We start from the raw sequence: 15,343 nt of genomic DNA, 5'->3' as shown, positions 1-15,343 counted from the left end.
GAGTTGTACTTCTCTGTACAGTGTTTCCACATAAGCTCTGTTTTCTGAGGGCTCTGGAGTCATTCTGCTCTGAGAGAGAGAATCATTTGGTGGGATTACAAGATAAATATGATAAGTGCAAGAGCTGTTTACAGGATCTGGGGGTTTAAGCCACTTAATCCTGGCTAATGTAGGGTGGGTAAGTGAGAGAAGGACTCCCAGAAGGAAGAGCTTCCTGAGTTGACACTTGCATGATGACTAGAGGTTCACTAGATACCTGAGCAGAGAAGGACATTTCAGGTGTAGAGAATCCTATAGGAGGCCGAAGACAACTCTAGGGTCATTTGCTGGATGGAGCATATGGTCTCATGGCAGATGGTGGGCGATAGAGCTGGAAGGTAGAGCCAGGTCATAAATGATATTAAATATCCCTACTGGGAAGGTGAATTTAGTGGATTCATGGGCAGCAGAAGCTAGATCATAGTGCTGCTGCTGCTGCTAAGTCGCTTCAGTCATGTCCGACTCTGTGCGACCCCATAGACGGCAGCCCACCAGACTTTGTCGTCCCTGGGATTCCCCAGGCAAGAACACTGGAGTGGGTTGCCATTTCCTTTTCCAAGATCATAGTGAGTTGATGGATAAGTGAAAAACAGTGGTGAGTTCAGAGCACCCTTTCAGGAAGCCTGACTGGGAAGAGACAGAAAGGAGCTGGAGTGGGACATGAGCTGTATCGATCAGAATCCTAGCAGGAAAACAGCTCACACAAAACATTCACCTGAATAGCGTTTAATAAAGAAACTGTATGGAGCTGTGGACTGATTTTACCACGGAGGCCCCAGGGACTATCAGGAATAGATCAGAAAGCTGTTAGTACTCACAGCCCTGACAGAGAGGGAGGCAGTGGTGTTTAGGGAAGCTCCATGGCTGTGGATGGTGAAAGGGAGATAAGCACTTCGCTCTCCTGTCTTGCTGGAGCCTCCTTCTATTGGACAAAGATAATCAGAATCCAGCTTTTAAGGCGTGTGAGTGATGGAGTCTACAGAGGTCAGCCTCTCTGGGACTAACCTGGGGCAAATGAGGGTGGAGACTGGATTTGAGGACCGAATGATGAATTACCAACACATGGGGTCAGTGGAGATTTTTTTTAACTGATGGGAGAGACATGAATAATTTATGCATTGAGGGGAGAGAGAGAGAGGGAGAGGCAGAGTAATAAATGGAACATTCTTGAAAAAATGAGGCTTAGAGAACAGTCAGAGATAAATTTTATAAAATGGTAAGGATGCACTGTTGCATGAGACCCGAGGGAAGAAGGCAAGCTGGTTAAGTAAGTTTGCGCATGCACAGACACTCACAGGAGAAGAAAGACAATTTGGGGAAATATGTGCCTGGAGGGATTTTCTTTTTGAGGTCAGATGTAAGGTTATCTGTTGAGAATGAAGGGACTGAGTTTTAGTATATGGCTTGAAAATATTAGTGTTAAAATTGTGAAGAGACAAAGTGAGTTGATTAGAGGAGGAATACAGAAAGACCACTGAGTAGGGTGGGAGTCCAGCTGAAAAAGTGCTCAGTAGTAAAAGCCGATAATGAGAGGCAAGTACCCATAATACATATTAATAAGCAAATTGCTCATGTTAGGAGCTGCGATGTGGTGAAGATAATTTTACTTGTGCTATTTTTGACTCAGCTCTGCCTTAGGCATGCTGTTGGATCTCAGTAATCTTGAGTTTCAGATTTCTCACAATACTCTATTTCCTCAATTTTAAATCACCATTTATTTTAAAAGGCACCAGAGTTTTATTAACATTTTGAAGGCTTGGAGAAATCTCCATTGTGTTAAATGTACAATATTTCCCCCCAATCAACAATAGTATAAATATATTTACTTAGTTACATGGGCGTCCCTGGTGGCTCAGTGGTGAAGAATCCACCTGCCAATGCAGGAGACACAGGTTCAATCCCTGGTTTGAAAGATCCCCTGGAAAGAGAAATGGCAACCAACTCCAGTATTCTTGACTGGAAAATCCCATGGACAGGGTAGCCTGGAGGGCTATAGTCCATGGAGTCACTAAAGAATCAGACACGACTGAGCCACTTAAAAGCAACAACTTAATTATGTATCATTTTTCTTTAATATCTCTGCCAAGGTCCGAGTCTCTGTCTTCACCTGAAATATTTAAATTCTGAATAACTGCTATCAGCAGCCCCTGAGATGGGGTGATGTTTTTCCTTTCTAAACCTTTACTCAGTATCCTGGTTTGTATTGGCTTGACCTGATACAACCTCTGTCTTGCCTTCCATGACATTGATCTCTGTCTAATTTTCCTCTGTCTTATTCTATCCACTCTCTTGCATTCTCTCCACATTCTGGCTTTAATCACCCTCAAGATTCTTCTGTTTTTTTGGTCCGTGCCCTGACTTGACTGAGTTTAGGAATTGGTCAATTTATATTCTTAGCTCTTAAGCTGTTACATAGTTAAGGCTGGACTGTGACCTCACATTTCCTATTGTTTCTGTTACTTCCCTGGTGGCTCATGTGGTAAAAGCGTCTGCCTACAATGCGGGAGACCTGGGATGGATCCCTGGGTCAGGAAGATCCCCTGGAGAAGGAAATGGCAGCCCACTCAAGTACTCTTGCCTGGAAAATGCCATGGATGGTGGAGCCTGGTAGGCTACAGTCCATGGGGTCCCAAAGAGTCGGACACAACTGAGTGACTTCACTACTACATTACTGTTTTTTAAAAAAATTGTATTTCCTAATGTGAATGATTTGAGCCCTGTTTTGGAAACATCCTTAAAAGTTTCTTTTTTCCTACTAAGTTACATTTATGGTTTTGTCATTTGTAATTAAACACTGTCTCTTTGGAGTTCTTCACAAGTGTTTGGCAGATCATATTGCAGGATCCATGAAGGGATCCTGTCCTAGCTTTTAAGCTTTGGTGGCCTATTTTTAGGGGATGGACCACTTCTGCCTGGCTACATTCCATTTTTAGGGTGAGGTGGCCTTGGGCACTTACTCACTTTTGGTTTCTGTGCCACATTATTGTGTCATTTTTTGTTCAGACCTTATAGGTAACAAAGAAAAATCCAGCTCCTGGGATGCAAATAACTGAAGGGATAATGTCAGGCATGGGTAGTTGCCCTAGTGTTCAGTTTACCCAGGCACGGGCTGCGACAGTCTTGTCATTGTGTGTAGCTAGTGATGAGTCTTTTCAGTGGTTCCAGTCCTTATTTCTAGTGTCTACTATGGTGGGGTGGCCTGAAATATAAGTCAGCAAGAGCTCTCTGGCATGTAAACCTAAATATTACTTAGTAATACTGTGTCTTGTGTATGAATAATCATCTCATGTTTTACAGTGATTTCAATTAGTTTGCTTATGCTCACAGTCCTACCAAAGAAGGAAAGAGGATCCTACAGTTTTATTATAGGTAGACAAGAAAAATTGAGGGGAGCCATCCTTATCTATGTTTTCTAATTTTTCTATAGTAAATTATGATTGTTATTTGCATAATTACAAACTTGGCAATATAAACGATATCTAGATTTTGAAAATAAATGTCTCACGGAAGACAGTTAAAATAGCTGCTTTTAAATTCTTGCTTTGATAATTCTTAATATCTTCATTTGGACTTATCACATGGTGATTGTCTTTCTCTTGAATAGCAATCAGATTTTCTTAGTTCTTTATATATCAAATTTTTTTAATTGTATTCTGAATATTTAAAATATGTCGTGAAACTCTGGGTCCTTTTAAAGTTTTCTATAGAAAATTTTTTTGTTTGTTTTAGCAGGCAGCTGAGCTAATTAGGTTCATAGCATAGATCACCTTCTGTATGCCGTGATTCCAGTGTTCATTCAGGTTTCAAAGCTTTTGCTGTTTGTTGGGGGCAGGGACAGGAGGAGTTATTTACCCCGTCTTAAGCTGGTTTATGCTGTACTTGAGTTCTCTGTGACTTTGAGATGCTGCTTTAATTGTATTCCAGACATACCTAGCTTGAGGGTGAGCCTGGGAATTTATACACACAGCTAGGAGGTCCTCTTTTCCATGACTCTGGGATATTTTCCAAAGGACTCCTTTTTATATTTCGTCTGGCCAGAAAGATGGATTCCTCCATAATTTTAGCCTCCATGCTTTTCTTCAATGCACTTGATTGGGGTGAAGTGGTAAGAGAAAAAAGGGATAAAAAGGATAACAAGAATACCCATCTCTTCCACTGCTCCCAGCTCTTTACACAGCAGGAGGTCCTTGTTGTAGTTTCTTTATCCAGGGAGATGATTTTCTCTTGGGGCATTAGGTCCTTGTGTCACTGCAGTGGCAGCTGTGTAGTTGTGTAAGTGGTGCTGGCCTTGGGGTAGGGCTGGCAGAGAGAAAAAGGAAAAACACAAGCACACTTTCCCCCCGCCGCCCCCTCCCCCCACTCTTATTTAGCTCACAGGGATCCGTTTTCTTGATCTGCCTGAAAAGTTGGAAGATTTTGAGTCACATCTACTAGACAGTTCCCTGACTGGGCCCACCTTCAGCTCAAAGCCAGGAGATACAAGAAGAAATGAAACCAGCAAACTCACTATGGTTGTACTAGTTGTTATTCAAAATTTGACATTGTTCCCCAGGTCACTTGCTATTTAATTTTGCGGAGTCTTGCATTTTGTGTAGATGCAAGCTTATTTTGGGGAAAAAGAAGCTGTATTAGGTGTTCTGCATCCTGTCTGACACCCAGACTAGTTTATTAAAACTGACCAGGTAACATGTCCATAGCATGGCCTGGCCAGGGCTAGGAGTCCTGTGATTGGCTGCCTAATCAGAACTGCCTGGAATCTTGAAGAGGTCCTCAGAGGGTATTGAACTCATGAGGTATTCTGCTATATGAAGAAATGGGAAAAGGATGCTAGCCAGATAGATCAGCAGGTATTTACTCTTTCTCATTTTTATAAAAAAAATCTCTTAACAGATTTTAAAAGTTTGTTTCTTAGGAGTGTGGTTATGATAATAGGCATTGTTGTTGTTTAATCACTAAGTCATGTCTGACTCTGCAAGCCCATAGACTATAGCCCGCCAGGCTCCTCTGTCCATGGGATTTCCCAGGCAAGAATACTGGAGGGAGTTGCTGTTTACTTCTCAAGGGGATCGTCCTGACCCAGGGATCCAACCTATGTCCTGCATTGGCAACTGGTTCTTTACCACTGAGCCAGCAGAGAAGCCTGATAATAGATATTAGGATTATACTAGTTAAAAAAAAAAAATCCAACTTCCCTCGTGGCTCAGACGGTAAAGCATCTGTCTACAATGTGGGAGACCAGGGTTTGATCCCTGGGTTGGGAAGATCCCCTGGAGAAGGCAATGGCAATCCACTCCAGGACTATTGCCTGGAAAATCCCATGGACAGAGGAGCCTGGTAGGCTACAGTCCACGGGGTCGCAAAGAGTCGGACACGACTGAGCGACGGAACTGAGACTGCGTAAAAAAAAAAAAAAAAATTCTGTTACTTTGAGAGATTCTTATAGGGTCAATTGAGTTCAAAAGAACTTAAATAACTAGTTTGTTTTTATTAAGCTCACACAGTTTGTAAGCAAAAACATGATTTGGATGTCAAAATTCTCAGAGGCTTTTATCACCTATGCTATTTCTGTAGACTCTTAACAAGTAAAGCTCAATTTCAAGTGGCAGCACTGACAAGAATTAAATTTGAATTTAAATTGTATTTTATAAGTCTTTTCTCTCTGAACTCTGCCAGTGGCTTAGGTGAGTTAAAGTGTGGAGTTTTCCCTTTCCTGAACCAAACTGTGAGATCAGCAAACTCTGTAGTCAGAGTTTCTCCACTGTCTCGTTCTCTTTTTCTCCCAGCCAACTCTCCTGCTTTTCTTTATCTTCTTTATATTTACTTAAAATCTTTGTTTCTGCCTGCTTGTACAGTACTTCAGGTCTGGGGCTTCTTTCCCATTGCTGCCTTCTACAGAACTTACAACCTATGTCTTGTGGCCTTTGCCCTTAAAGCCTTGCTAATGATTGACACCCATCAGAAAGGCTAATGCATGGTAATAGAATAATCTTTCAGTGGTATGCTTTGAATTTTTACAAGTCCCATCAGATACCTATTTTAAAGTCAGAAGAAACAGGAGCATTTGTGTGTGTGTGTGTGTGTGTGTGTGTATATCTTGCTTGGCAAAGCAGATACCCAAATTTAGGGGAAGAAGTATATTTTTATTAAGAACTGTAGCAAAATTTAAAAATACAGAGTCACAAAAGAGAAAATAAAGATCACTATGTTCCAAAACAGCAAGGTCCTACTGTATAGCACAGGGAAACCCATATCCTGTAATAAGCCATAATGGAAAAGAGTATGAAAAAGAATATAACGGAATCATTTTGCTGTATACCAGAAACTGACACAACATTGTAAATGAACTATACTTGAATTGAAAAAAATTGCTATGTCCTCTACTCAGTTTACTGCTGTCAATTTTTTGGTATACATACCCACAGTAACTTTTCTCTGTATTACTACATATCCATGCCTACAAGTTCAGACATATTATTTTGTATAATTTTTATATTATACTTAAATGTTATAATTTTATCACAAATATGGTAATGACTTTATCATTTTAGAATGGACTATATAAAATCCATCATGCATGCACAATAATTTATTAACCAATCCCTTATTGTTGCGCATTTAGAGTGTTTTCAAGGTTTTTATGATTTTAAATAATGCTATGATGTAAACCTATTATGGTTTCTGTGGGTTATGTGTCCAGAAGTAGAAGTGGAATTGATGTGTCATGGGTTATGTTTAGTACCTGTCTGAAACTTTTGATGCAGTTTCTCTTGGTGCTTGTTAAATAGTAAGTTGTTGCTCAAATTTTGCAGAAGCAAAGGCACCTTTTCGGTTTCAGCCTGATTAATGTAGAAAAATTTGGATTTTATATACATATAAGCTCACAATCATATGTTGTTAGACATAAAAATCAATTTCTGAGATTTCTTATTTTTTTGGAACATTGGACTTTTATCTACGATTTTACATTTTTATTTTGGGTGAGGCCAAAAAAAAAAAAGAAAAAAGGAAAGAGGAAAAAAAGAAGAAAAAATTACCTCTACCCAAGAACCCTTCAAGATGTAGGCCAATTTTCTTGCCATCCCTGGAAATTCTGTCTATTGAAGTAGTTGCTGTCTTCCTACTGCTCTTTTCTTTGGATCTTGTTATGTAAGCAGAGATCTGTGTCCAAGTCTTTGTGACCCCATGGACTGTAGCATGTCCGGCTTTTCTGTCCATGGAATTCTCCAGGCTAGAATACTGGAGTGGGTAGCCACTCCCTTCTCCAGGGATCTTCCCAACCCAGGAATAGAACCCAGGTCTTCCACATTGCAGGCAGATTCTTTACCATCTGAGCCACCAGGGAAGCCCATAAGAGAGATCAGTATCAACCTTTAGACAAGGCAAGAGGGGCCTCTACCTTGTCTCTGCTGCAGAGGGCCCCCCTCTGGGCTTCTTGTGGCTGTGTTCCCCCACCTGCCTTGTAATCTATGTGCTAAGGAGATGTGCCCACCTAGATGTCACATTTCCTTCTTTCCCCGCCCTTTTATACAATACTTTGGCTAACATGACTTTGCAATTGCATGCTTATAAGTCCCAGGTCTGCTTCCAGGGTGATCAGTGGCTTTTTTCAGGTCCATACTCCTGAGTGTAGACGGTGTTATGTGGGAGGGGCACTGACAGAGCTTGAATGTGTGGGTTGGTGTCACCACTTGTATATGAGGAGGCTGGCTATTCAAGGTGTGTGGTGAGTGTAGAGGATGAAGGGCATTTCAGTTTATACTGTTGCCCTGGTCCTGCCAATGTTAGGTATGGCCTGAAGGAGAACCTGCTACACAGTGCTTTGTGATTATGGAGACTCCTTTATGCTGTTACAGGGTCTGGGCAAAGAGGAAGCCTTCCACGCTGAGAATAAGTCATGTTTAGGGCACGGAGGGAAGGAAGAACGTAATATATTTTATTCTGTGTTTCAGTGTTTCACATATGCAGAAGATTGAGAAATAAAACTTGAGGAAGCAGAGAGAACATGAATCAAGAAAGGCTTTTCATGCTATGCTAAGATTATGGACTTTGTCCTGTGGCTAATTTGAAGTTGTTGCAGGATTTTGAGCAGGGATGACATAATGAGAACTGGCTGCAGATTGTCGTGGATGTACATAAGAGCAGAAGCAGGAGGCCAGTTAGGTTGTTGGTAGTCATTCAGATGGCAGAAGATGGTGATTGAAATTTGACATTGGCTGTGAGGATGGAGACAGGACACTTGCTTACTACGTAGGGTTGTGCTTCAGACTAATTCAAGTAGGATAATGTAATGAAAATTATTTTGGAGCACTTATAGAATTCTGCAAATGTCATTAGTGTTTTTATGAATAACAGTGATATTGTGGATAAAAGTTAGGTTCCAGCAAGTCTCATTCCTAGGATAAGCAGATGTGAAAATCAGTTGAAATGCAGGGGTAAGGTTCCTGATGTGAGGCATACCATCTATCAAGGGCACCTTTTGGGAAGGAGAAAGGTGGCTACTAGTTTGGGGGAGGCAGTTCAGGTGGAAGGACAGTGTGCTGGGCTTGTGTTTCAGGGGAGGGTTTGGGGTGGGTCTTGTCATTAGTATGCAGGTGTGCACACAGTCCCTTGTTTTTGATAAGCTGCCTTTTCTTCCATCTGCTGCACTTGATGCCCCTGAATCTGTAACCTTTCTACTTCAACTTTTCTGGAGCAAATAATTTTTTTCTCTTGTCATGATTGAAAGGGAATGGAAGAGTCTACATTTTAAAACAGATTTTCAGTCTTTCTGTTTGTCAGCTTTGTTTGCTTTGAGATGTTTGATGCCTTCAATTTTAAGTCTTTCTGTGGCTCACGTCAGCTTTCTTCTTGTTACTGTCTGGATGTGCAGTCCTTAGCTGTTTTGCTTTCATAAGTCTGCTAGAGTTCACCTAGGTGTCCTGTCTTCCAAATTATTGACACCTGCATTGTGCTTTTCACTTCTAGCCTCTATTTTTGTCATTTATATTATTTTTATTCCTTTTCTCTCTACTTTTTTGAGAATCTCCATTTTTTATGGGTTTTGGGGAATAGGGATAATTCAGCAAGTTTAAATATAATTAGATGGTAAAATAATAATGGTGGGTGTTTAAAGACCTTTAGTTCAAGGACATAACATTTTCCTCAGCATTTTCTATGAAGTTTTTTTTTAAACTAATATATCTAACATCGATAATAGAGATTATCTGCAGTCTTAAGGACTTTGACATTTTCCTTCATTTCTATTTGGGTAGACTTGTTTTGTTGTATTGTTGTTCAGTCATTCAGTCATGTCCGACTCTTTGTGACCCCATGGACTGCAGCACACCAGGCTTCCTTGTCCATCACTGTCTCCTGGAGTTTGTTCAAACTCATGTCCATTGACTTGGTGATGCCATCCAACCGTCTCATCCTCTGTCGTCCCCCTTCTGTTGCCTTCAATCTTTCCCAGCATCAGGATCTTTGCTAATGAGTCAGTTCTTCGCATCAGGTGGCCAAAGTACTGGAACTTCAGCTTTAGCATCCGTCTTTCCAATGAATATTCAGGGTTGATTTCCTTTAGGATTGACTAGTTTGATCTCCTTGCAGTCCAAGGGACTCTCAAGACTCTTCTCCAACACCACAGTTCAAAAGCATCAGCCTTCGGTGCTCAGCCTTCTTTATGGTCCAACTCTCACATCCATACATGACTACTGGAAAAACCATAGTTTTGACTATACGGACCTTTGTCAGCCAAGTAATGTGTCTGCTGTCTAGGTTTGTCATAGCTTTTCTTCCAAGGAGTAAGTGTCTTTTAATTTCATGGCTGCAGTCACCATCTTCAGTGATCTTGGAGCCCAAGAAAATAAAGTCTGTCACTTTTTCCAAACTTGTTTTAGAATATTCTTTGCAACTTTTCCTGATGTCCCATGACAGTGCAGGAGATGTGGCTGGTTCCCCTTTATCCAGAACAATGAAAATATGAGAAATGGGATGTAAGACTACAAGCATAACTTAGGAGGCACCTGAGTTGCTTGTGGTCTTAGGTTTGGCACAGACAGAGGGGAGACAAGGACTAGCCCATTGTATATCTTTATCAGTTTGGACTGAGAGCCAGAGAAAGAAAATGGTCTAAGCTGGATCCTGCCAAGAAACCCTGGGCACTTCTTTTTAAAAAACATTTTTATTGGAGTATGGTTTATTTACAGTATTACGTTAGTTTCTGCTGTACAGCAAAGTGAATCAGCTATATATATATAATATATTTTATATATATATATCTCTCTCTCCATAGGTCATTATGAAGTAGTGAGTAGAGTTCCCTGTGCTTTATAGTAGGTCCTTAGTACTTATCTGATTTATATATAGCAGTGTGTAAATATAAGCCTATCTCAATCTCCCAATTTATCCCTCCTTCCTTTCCCCCTTGGTGACCACAGGTTTGTTCTCTACATCTGTGACTCTCTTTGTGAATAGGTTCATTGTACCATTTTAAAAAAGATAACTTATTTAAGCAATATCATACTGTATTTGTTTTTCTCTGTCTGACTTACTTCACTCTGTATGACAATTTCTAGGTCCATCCATGTTGCTACAAATGACGTTATTTTGTCCTTTTTTACAGCTGAGTAATGTTCCATTGTATGTATGTACCACATCTTCTTTATCCATTTCTCCATCAGTGGACATTTAGGTTTGCTTCTGTGTCCTTAGAAAACTAAAAAAAAGCTGTCATTTGCTCCAGCAATCCCATTGCTGGGTATATATCTGAAGAAAACCATAATTCAAAAAGATACCTGCACCCCAGTTTTCACTACAGCACTATTTACAACAGCTGAGGCATGGAAGCAACCTAGATGTCCATCGACATGGGCACTTCTGTTCATACTAAAGTGTAAGTCCCGTGAGAGCAGGGGGCTGCTTCATTGCTCGTGGTATCTGCAGCATCTCCACAGTGTCATGGGGGAGACGTGCAGTGAATATTTATTGAATGACAAAATAAGTTGAGTACCTATAAGGCCTTGTTTACAAAGACAGATATTGAACTCAGGTTCAAAACATGAATATTTTCAAAATAGTTTCTGAAAGCCATCATGTCTGCAAATGTAGAGAAGAGGATGTGTCATAAATAGATCAGATACATATTGCTTTACTTAGCCTTAGGTTCCCATAGTAACTAACTTCATGTTCCTTCTATAAAAAGTCTGGGTATGAATGTTTCTGCACAATGCTGTGTGCTTATGTACTTGGTCATGTAGGCTAAGGACGTTTTTGTTATGTCACATGTGTGTCTGCACTGAGCATCCTGTGTTTGACCTTCCCACGTTGTAGGCTGTATGCCCTCACCCGTGGGAACTGGAGCTGGAACGTTTGTGCTGAGCACTACAGTCTCATGCTTTCTCTTTTTCCTTCCTGGTGTCTCGCTCTCTCAAATACGGTGTCACACACTTTGCTGAGACTTAAATTTGAGGGCCTTGCTCCAAGAGGAGTTGCAGTCTCATCAAATACAAGACTATGCTGTTGTTAGCATTTCACATAAAAATACTCAAAGAGAAGGAGCCTCATTTGAAGAAAAGAATTATGTTTGCTTTTTTGGGTCTCTTTCCTCTGTGTATGTTCTCTTAGATATCAGCACTTATTCTTCTTCTGTCTCTATTGCTTTTGACTCTGTAAACTCGAATATGTGCTCATCTACTGGATCATTATAATTAACTTTGGTCAGCTCTGAACTGACTGCACAGGGGAGGCAGGGAGCATCAGGGACCTGATTTGCTCGTAGGAGAGTCACTGACATGAGTACATCTCGTTGGTTCGTTTGTTCTTTCCTTAGTTCTCTTACTCCCTCACCCGTCTTAGGCTAATGTATTTCACTGCATGTCTTTAGGCATATTATCTTCAGACTTGGCCTCACTGTTTATCACACCCTATTAGACTTGCTAGTTATGAAGGAACTGATAAGCACTAGAGCAGTTACAAACCCCACCTGTCTTCCAGGGCTTTCTCCTCAAAGCCTTTTCAGGTGGTTCAAGATCACAGAAATTTCTTCTGACTCTGAAGTCATGATATAATGAGATCATATCATGCATATTCTACCCTATTTTTCTAGAAAATGATCCCTAAAATGCAAGCCATTTGATTGCTAAGAAATGGGTAACTTATAAGGGCTTAAGGAAAAATTGGCTGTGATGAGTTTATTGAAAGTGGTACCTGTTTTATTTTCTGGTAGAGTTGAGAGATTTTTATTGGTAATTTTTTTTTTCACCTTATACAGTTTTAATTTGTCCATTGTCTTGTAATGCCACTGTTCAACATGGAAGCCTCAATCTTTCTGCTTTCTTATAAAATTATATAGGGTATGTGTGTGTGTGTGTGTGTGTGTGTCTGTCTGTCTTGGTGCTCCAACAAAAACATAAACTTATTGAGTAAAAAGACTGTGTGCTATATATATTTTAAATCTCCCCCATGGCATTTAGGCCATAGTACTTACTTAATAACTAAAGTGTCATGTAGTAAGTGATCAAGTGAAAGTCACTCAGTCTTGTCCGAATCTTTGCAACCCCATGGATGCATGGAATTCTCCAGGCCAGAATACTGGAGTGGGTAGCCTTTCCCTTCTCCAGGGGATCTTCCCAACCCAGGGTCAAACCCAGGTAGCCTGCATTGCAGGCAGATTCTTTACCAGTTGAGCCAGAATGATATAAATTGATGTTCATGTATGAAAATGAATTATATTAATGTAGGTTTGTGTGCTCAGTCACTTCAGTCATGTCCAACTCTTTGTGACCCTGTGGACCATAGCCCACCAGGCTCCTCTGTTTATGAGATTCTCCAGGCAAGAATAATGGAGTGGGTTGTCATGCCCTCCTCCTGGGGATCTTCCCAACCCAGGAATTGAACCTGCATCTCATGCTTTGCAGGCGGATCCTTTACCCACTGAGCCACCTGGGAAGCCCTAATAAAGGTATAAAGCATGATAAATGATATATGTTAATGTCAGTATATAAATACTATATATTTATTGTCAATATGGGCTTTCCTTGTGGCTCAGCTGGTGAAGAATCCTCCTACAGTGCGGGAGACCTGGGTTCGATCCTTGGGTTGGGAAGATCCCCTGGAGAAGGGAAAGGCTACCCACTTCAATATTCTGGCCTGGAGAATTCCATGGACTGTACAGTCCATTGGGTTGCAAAGAGACACGACTGAACGACTTTCACTATTGTCAATATAATGTCAAGAACATATATACATATATGCATATTATTTTCATATGTGAGATATACTCAAAACATTGTCTAGCCTATGTCTAGTTAAACTATAGCAACTGTCATTATAATTGAGAGATGATACTCCAGATTTTCTGTGAGAACTATAAGTCTTTTGTAATATAAATGACTTTTGCATTAAGGGTGTCAGAGAAAGCCAGTGGTCAGTAGTTAAAATGGTAAAAACAGATTTTATTCGAGAACTATTGCAATGGGGTTTAAGAGACCTCAGGCTCAAATATAGCATAAGCAAGTGGGGATTTATATCCAAGGAGCAGGGTGAGGGTCAGTGGATGGAAAATTACTAAGAGGAAACATCAAGAGTAAAGGGGGATTCTATCTAAACTGACTTGACAGGATTCTTGATAAAACTGGGTGATGCAGAGATGATCACAGAAGCCCAGAGGTCAAGGCTTCATTGGGAAGAGCGTTCAGAGGAGGCTGACTGATGATTGGTCAAGGAAACGGTCTTTTGTAGGGGCTACTTTAAGTAGCTAATATTTATTTGGGTGTATCCTGACATTTTCTGTTTAGGTGTAAGAAAGCACAATTTGGGAGTTTGTGCCTATACTTGATTTGTGAGTGAATGTGTGTGTGTGTGTGTGTTATCATGATTTGTATTGAGGAATAATCTTCTCTTAAGCATTTGCTGTCTACTGAAAAAACAAAATGCACAACATGAGAGTTATGAGTTAAGTTTTGTTTGGGGCAAAATAAAGGCTATACCCTGGGAGACAGCCTCTCAGAGAGCTCTGAGGGACTGCTCCTAAGGGGTAAGAGAAAAGGGCAGGATGTATGTGATTTTGATAAAGAGGGTACATGCAGTTAACACATTTTGAGAAAAGGTGGCTGCTAGTAATGATTTTAGTGCTTTTCTAGATATGAGAAGATGCAGGAAATTAGACTCATAAAATCTTCTCCTAAAAATGTATATCTGCAGGCCTGTTCTGTTTTTTTTTCCCAGAGCACAGAGTGCCTCATTTCTGATCTCCATCCTGAACTCCTTTCAGAGGTGTTGAAGGTCAGTGTCTGCAGTAGCTGGTGACTTTGTTCTTGCAGATGGCGAGCCACAATTTTTCATCCACTCTCATCAGGAGTAATTCCATGCTCTATTTCTTTTTGGGTTGTTTCCTTGGTTCCCATATATTTACAATGTTGAATTTTCAGAGTGTCCCATCATTTTGTTATTTGAGGCAGTATTTTCATTCCCCAGTGTTTGGTGATTTGCAGACTTGTCTAAATAACTGCCATCCCCTGAGTGGGGTCACGACAAGCCCTTCCTCCAGTTTATAATTTGGAGTGTGGCTTGTGAGCGGATGTTCTGCTGTTTAGAGTGTGCTCTGACTCACATCATTATGTTTGGTGATAAAGTGTCAGGAGCCCTGTAATGTTGCAAAAATTGACAGGAACTTTTCCTCTTGTCAGCAAAATTGTGAAACATGTTGAAATAGGCAGAAAAGATGACTGACCTGTTTAGAGCACCTTTCTGACTGATCAGTTTCTGTATAAGTTTGCATCGTTCCCTGACTTTGAACTGTTTTGCAGTACTGAAATTGATAAGAATACAAATGATTCCTGTCCATAGAAATGAAAATCCATTGTATTTTTTGGAATGTAATTGATTATTGCCCTTAGGATATTTCCCAGTTCTGCGTCTCTTAGTTCATTTCACTTTCCTGGTTGGCAGCTGATATGTGTTCTTTTGAGTTCTCCTTTGAACTGGTGACAATGGCTTATTTCTGGATTGACTTGTTAGTTAATGACTTAAATAAAATATTTGACATATTAATTTTATATTTACATTAGAAAAAATTTACATTTTCTTTTTAATTTCTCTTTGATAGCCCCCAAATTCCCATTTCCAAGGGATCCATGTAGTTCAATATCTATTTAGGTCTGTGGCTAGAGTTATGAGGTATTATCTATAAATCTGAAAATGAATGTGCTGTAGCTCTCTTTATTCAGTACCTTGAATACCATTCAAAATATTTGGGGAGTGTATATTGTATCTTGAGTGATTTTACTGCATCACACTATTTCTTAGATCTCTGCTTTGAGTTTAGGGT

The 15,343-nt window shown here is 40.3% G+C and overlaps 1 protein-coding gene across 6 annotated transcripts in view; it reads left to right on the top strand.

Annotated features, from left to right (window-relative positions):
- ELAPOR2 (endosome-lysosome associated apoptosis and autophagy regulator family member 2) overlaps positions 1 to 15,343 on the top strand; it is a 221,464-nt gene that overhangs the window by 87,332 nt on the left and 118,789 nt on the right. For 2 of the 6 annotated variants that reach the window (XR_015162794.1, XM_086397247.1), the window contains exon 1: positions 14,245 to 14,298. The exons of the other annotated variants lie outside the window; for them this stretch is intronic. The gene's annotated coding sequence lies outside the window, so the exon portion shown is untranslated. Of the gene's footprint in view, positions 1 to 14,244; positions 14,299 to 15,343 lie in introns of those variants that run through there. 6 annotated transcript variants of the gene reach the window in all.

The sequence above is a fragment of the Bos grunniens genome, chromosome 4 (genome assembly GCF_055505025.1).
Source record: "Bos grunniens cultivar Pamir isolate PY7600 chromosome 4, Bosgru_T2T1.0, whole genome shotgun sequence".
Taxonomy (NCBI): domain Eukaryota; kingdom Metazoa; phylum Chordata; class Mammalia; order Artiodactyla; family Bovidae; genus Bos; species Bos grunniens.
The sequence above is the reverse complement of the archived record's forward strand: the minus strand, read 5'-3'. Positions and strand labels throughout refer to the sequence as shown.